Raw genomic sequence first — 6,000 nt, 5'->3', positions numbered from 1 at the left:
ACAACAACATCTCATTTACTCAGCTGCCGTCCATCTGCTCAGACAGAAATCAGGTTTGAGCTTCCAGCGAAGTTCAGGAGCAGCTGATCAGTGACTGAATGAGCTCTATCTTCGCTCCATCCAGCAGGTGCTCGGGGTGGATGTTTGTGTGACAGCAGGCTGTTGTTCTGTTTCTTCTTGTAAACTTCAGCTTCAGGAAGAGCTTTTACAAAAGTGACCCACTCAAAGGCAGTCCAAAAATATTTTTTCAGGCTTTTATTTTGGAAAAACACTCCTTCCTGTAGTGTTTAAAATGCTTCACGAGTAAAATCAGACTGCGAATTGCTTAAATGCACTAAAAAGTGTAAAATCTACTTTATGTTATGTTAAATTCAGCTTCCTGCAGTCAGAGTTCACCTCATGTTCATTTCTTTCCCCGACACTAAACGACCTACATATACTTTCCTGCTCTGCTCACATCCAGCTGCCTGTTTTCGTACTGTGCCAGGGCAGCTTTGCATGATTCACAGTTCAAAATGTTATAATAGTGCTTCTTTATCTGATCCTGCGCGTCGGTGCAGCCCGTCAGTTCATACTCTGTCTGAAACAAACTTTTTTAGCTCTTGTCACTTTAAAGCTAACCTTCTTCTGATTGGCCAGTTTCTGGAAGCGTGCTGAGGGACACTACCCAGTAACTGTGAACAGCACTGCCTGATTTTGTTTTTCTTTTTTTGGTATCAGCCTGAGTCAAGATGACGTGGTGATGGTCGTGAAAAGCAATTTGTAATCTGAGAGTGTTTGAAGCTTTGTTGATATTCACTGTGAAAAATACACAGAGCCTTTAAAAGTCCCTTTTCTCAGTTTGAATGTTGAAGATTGAGGTTTTCTTTGTTTCGTCTGCCTTCGTATTGCAGGCATGACCTCGCTTTGACCTCTGTGTGACTGCAGCTCAGCAGATAGTAGAAATCCTCCCACACAGACGTGAACATCAGCGTACCAGCCTGCGCCTTGGACGGGTGCTCACACAAACTATCTGCACTCCATCAGTCTGTCACGACCTCATTTGTCCTTTTAAAGCACCTTCAGTTTACTGAGGTCACACTGTGAGGGCTCAGAGGAAGCCTGGCCTCAGACTGTCTGACACCAGTCTGATTCCAGTTAAACCAGTGATGGAGACATTCAGACTTTCTCCTGATCTTGGATTGTTGAACTCTCCTTTTTCAAATTCAGCTTGACAGGAATCAGATGAAAGGATCAGTAACTTTCACTCTTCAGAGAGGAAGAGGACGCGGTGATGTCAGGCTGGTGGTTAAACCACCTGTAAAAGCAGACTGTGGACATAGGTGAGTCCAAGCGTAGGTGATCTTCCTCTCATAGTCACAGAGCGGAGTTTACAGCAGTGACTCTATTCTCAGGGCTGCGTTTTAAAAACGTGCTGATAAAGAGCGACAGCAGACTGGACGCCATGTCAGCAGGTAGCCGGAGGATTGGCTGGCAACTTGTTTTAACTTCCTGTTGTTGGACTCCTGCAGAGCTCAGACCCTCCTCTTTAATTCTTTCCCTACATCGTCATCCTCGTTCTTTGCTTTTTCCACCCTCCCTCCATGTCTTCCTCTCTCCGCTCTGCAGCTCATAAAGCCTTTCTTTCTAAATGTCACATTACACAGCTTCTCCGTCACCCTCGGGCCTGTTCTGGAGGAGGAGGAGGTGATGGAGGAGGTGACGGGGGGGCTGTTTTCCTCTCACGCTGCAGGCTTTCTATCAGGACTCCATTGTTTCTCTGTGGCCTGTTTGTTTGGTAACCAATGACGACCGGCAAGCGTGGCTGTCGGACATTAACGAACAGATGAGTTGTTGTGCGGCTGGCAGAGTCCTGATTTTAGAGCCTTTAGGGGTTTTTACAGAAAACTCATCTCAACTCAGCTTCTGTTTACAGGACGCGGCGCTCAGAGCACGTGTAGCTCAAACCCACCTTCTCCAAATTATAAATCACTTTTTTTGAACACACGTTCACATTTTCCAGAAAGCCTTCCAGCCACAGGAAATAAGAATCAGTGGTGACGATCATGTCTGAATATGAGCCGATATTCATTTCTGTGCTTCACCATAAACTATTTAAATGATCGCAGAATAAACTGTGTTTATCAGGCAGGGAAGTCCAGGCCAGCTGCTGCAGCAGCTCCTGTTTCCTGGGGAAAGATTACAGCGACACTCCAAACACATTTCCTCTGTGGGCACCGGACCGGGCTAATCTCTGGGCTCCGAGTTTCCTGAGGGGTGAAGAAAGGTCATCTGAGCTCAGAGAAGGAAAATATGATTTAATGACTGGGAACACATGCAGTGGTGTTTCCATCACCTCAGAGAACATCACACTGAGATTTATTTCCTTCAGGCTTAACCTTAAACTAACCTTAATCTCACTTTAAAATAACATTAATCCCAGGAGACACAGAACAATTTATCTGCCTTACAGAGGCTGCTGTGGTTTCAGACATGCAGAGTTGTGTTTCAGTCATTTCCAGCAGGAAGATATTAAAGAAAATTTATTTTCATTAGACTTGACTTAATGTCAGTTTAAACCTTAATATAAGTTAATATAAAATATCTTTATTTGTGTTATCTATTTATTTGTGCAGAGTCAGGACCTTACATTGAGTTTTTTTCTGAATACTTTTTACTTTTACTCCTCACATTTTTAAACAAATATCTGTACTTTCTACTCCTTAAATTTCCGAAGCAACCACAACCACAACCACTGCAGGTGTCCATAAGCTGTGTGTTTGTGGTACTTCAGCATCTAGCTACAGAAGAGGAGCAAGCATGAAGGGAGTAACGTTTTTTTAGTCTCAGGTAATTTGAAATGCAGCATTTCTATCACCTCAACAAACATCTGCGAACACACCAACTCTTTGTGTGCAGTTTGTCTCACAGTGTGTTGCTAGCTAAAGGTCCAGCTGCTGTATTTCACAGGGAGAGAAAAGAAAAAGAGCTAACTACACTCAGAGATGGAGAAAGATAAGAAAGAGGACAGGAAAGGAAGAAGTGAGCTTAGATTTAAAAGGACGGCTCATTTAAAGTTTACATGTAAGTCTTCTTTTTTTAAATCAGATATTAGGTCTGTACATGTGAAATTATGTTTTTTCATATTGTGAAACATGCTGCTAAACAAACTGAGGCAGACAAACTGTGTTATTTAAAGTCTGCATGAAAATCCTCTGCAGGTTAGTGCAGGATAAACAGGTTAGTTTTCTGCACTGTGATGGATTTAAAGTAGGGGTGGGAATTTAACACGTTAATTACTATTCTTTTCTTCTTTTTTTTTGAACAAATAACACATTCAAAAAAATAATGCATATACTATATACTGAATACACTGACGCACACATCAGAGCGACTGTGCTTGACCCATGCTTTAAGTGTCTTGCAAGGGGAGAGCGAAAAGAGGTTTGGACCAGCCTTGAGGCCCTGCTGCAGGAACAGTGTAAAGATGCCACCACAAAGGAGCCAGCAAAGACAAAGAGCCTCCTCCTCTCTTCATTGTCTTCAGATTCTGATTCAGATGAGGAAGCCCTGTGTAACAAGGCCCTGAGTTTGTACAGAGCAGAATCCACCATCAGCAAGACAGACTGCCCGCTGCAGTGGTGGTCCAGTCGAGCAGGGACCCACCCACAGCTGTCTGTCCTGGCCTGCAAGTATTTGATTAGTCCTGCCACTTCTGTCAGATGTGAGAGACTGTTCTCAGTTGGAGGTCACACAGTAACAAAAAAGAGAGCTGCCTTGAGCTCGGAAAATGTGAACAGACTAGTTTGTCTAAGTAACTGGCTGAAAGAGACGGACAGTAAATAACCATGGAGGTATTGTGAGTCCAATGGGTTTGTTATTTTTTGCACTAAAATGTTCAATGATCACACTGTTTTACCCTAATGTACAAAATAATTTTGGCTAAGGTTACTCAGAGTTTAAAGGTGAAGCTGTTGAAATAACCTTTTATGTTTCTGCCTTATCTTTTTTAAGAAGAAAACCTGCACTTTATGTTGAAATTTTTATTATTATTATTTGAAGACAATACAATTTTGAAAATGTACTTAAAATGGCACTTTATCTTTAAGTCTGCCCAATTTTGAGCAGCGATGTTAGGTTTCTCTGTTGTGGATTGAGTTTTAAATGCTTTTTTTTCTTCCAGAAATTAAAAGAGGTTGAGTTTACAATACATGTCCATGTCTATTATTTGATTCTGTCACTCACTAAAACCCTTTTCAATTAAAAAAAAAAAAAAAAAAAGCACTCTTGGACAAATTTTCTTGTGTAATTAAATGCGATTATTCGAGATTAATTAGTTATAAAGTCGCTAATTAATTAGATAATTTTTTTATTTGAGTCCCACCTGTAATTTAAGGTAATGACAGTGTGTGACTGGTGCACAGTGGCTGTGGTTTCATGGTCAGAGTAACTTTACATCAAGTGTAGCAGAGAATCATTCACTGAATTCCACCTTCATACCAACTTTTGCACTCAGTAGAAATCGTCATATCGTCGTCACTCCCCCCCCCCCCCCCCCCCCCCCCCAAACACACACACACACACACACCTGAATCCACTTGAACCCCTGACTGTACACATTTCCTTTTTAGCCTTTTTAGAGGTAAGTTCACCCTCTACAATGCAGGCAACAGAAATATAGATATTTTTTATTTTCTTTCTTTTTCTTCAGGTTCAAGCTGAAAATAATTAGGATTAAAAAAAGTTAGATTAAAGTTTGTATTCCCATCTACTGATATTATTTTATCATTATGTTAATATAGCACAAGGGTCAGTTATCATTGCGCAAGACATAGAGATGTCTTCCAAAGATCTGCTTATACTTTCTTACTTTTTTACTTTTAATTGAGTATAGAAGTAAAGTTAAATCAGTACTTCACCTTTTTGTGGAGTGTTTCTAACAGTAGTACCCGTACTTCTGCTTAAGTGCAGAATGTCTTTACTTTTGCCAACTCTGGTCAGAGGCCTTAAAAAGATCACTTGTGACCTTTACTAAAGCTGTTTCTGTGCTGCTATGAGCTCTGAAACCTGACTGAAACTCTTTGAATAAGCCATTCCTCTCCAGATGATCTGTTAGCTGTTTGACAACTACTCTTTCAAGAATTTTTGAGATAAAAGGAAGGTTGGAGGCCTGTAATTAGCTAATACAGCTGATCCAAGTGATGGCTTTTTAAGTAAAGGTTTAAACACTGCCAGCTTGAAGGCCTGTGGTACACAGCCGATTATTAGAGATAGGTCGATCATATTTAAGATTGAAGCATTAATTAATGGCAGGACTTCTTTGAGCAGTCTTGTAGGAATGGGGTCTAAAAGACACGTTGATGGTTTGGAGAAGTAATTGAAGTTACCTCAGAAAGATTGATTGGCGTAAAAGACTCTAAATAAATAGTGTTACATCTGTGCGAGGATTACGAATATTTCTTTCTCTAATAGTTAAAATTTTATTTGTGAAGAAGTTCATGAAGTCATTACTAGTTGGTCTTTAGTTTGGTTTTGTCTGTTTGGGAGCTGACACAGGCGATGGGGCTTTGGGGGGATAACAGGAGAGAAGCTGCAGAGAGGCGTGCAAGACTGCAACTCTGCTTCCTGGTCGAAACTCTGGATAGTCACGTTTTGGGGGTTTTAATAAATTTGGCCAGATTTCTAGAAATGAAAGCTGCTCCATCCAATGTGGGACGGATACCATCTCTCCTAACAAGACCAGGTTTCCCTCAGAAAGTTACCCAATTATCTACAAAGCCCACATCATCAAAATAAGCTGGCAGGCAGTGTTCGTGTTGCTTGTATGTGCGTGGTAATGTGAAGTTAAAGGCGCTGAAAGCAGCCAAAGCGTGAGTGAAACTCCAGCTGTGTGTTTAGAAGTTGGTTTCCTCGCCTCCTGATTGGGTAGGCCTTCAGAAATTTTAACAACACTCAGGGGGAAACACAAGGTTTTCTGCTGTTTTAAAGATGACACGTTCACATGCCAAGCTGACCTCAATA

At 41.2% G+C, this 6,000-nt stretch overlaps 1 protein-coding gene across 1 annotated transcript in view; it reads left to right on the top strand.

Annotated features, from left to right (window-relative positions):
- LOC134622729 (filamin-C-like) overlaps positions 1-6,000 on the top strand; it is a gene marked incomplete at its 3' end in the record, with an annotated part of 36,301 nt that overhangs the window by 7,990 nt on the left and 22,311 nt on the right. The gene's annotated exons all lie outside the window — the stretch shown is intronic.

The sequence above is a fragment of the Pelmatolapia mariae genome, unplaced genomic scaffold (genome assembly GCF_036321145.2).
Source record: "Pelmatolapia mariae isolate MD_Pm_ZW unplaced genomic scaffold, Pm_UMD_F_2 NODE_ptg000180l+_length_49480_cov_1, whole genome shotgun sequence".
In the NCBI taxonomy this organism is placed as follows: domain Eukaryota; kingdom Metazoa; phylum Chordata; class Actinopteri; order Cichliformes; family Cichlidae; genus Pelmatolapia; species Pelmatolapia mariae.
This window is presented reverse-complemented; position numbering and strand designations above follow the sequence as displayed.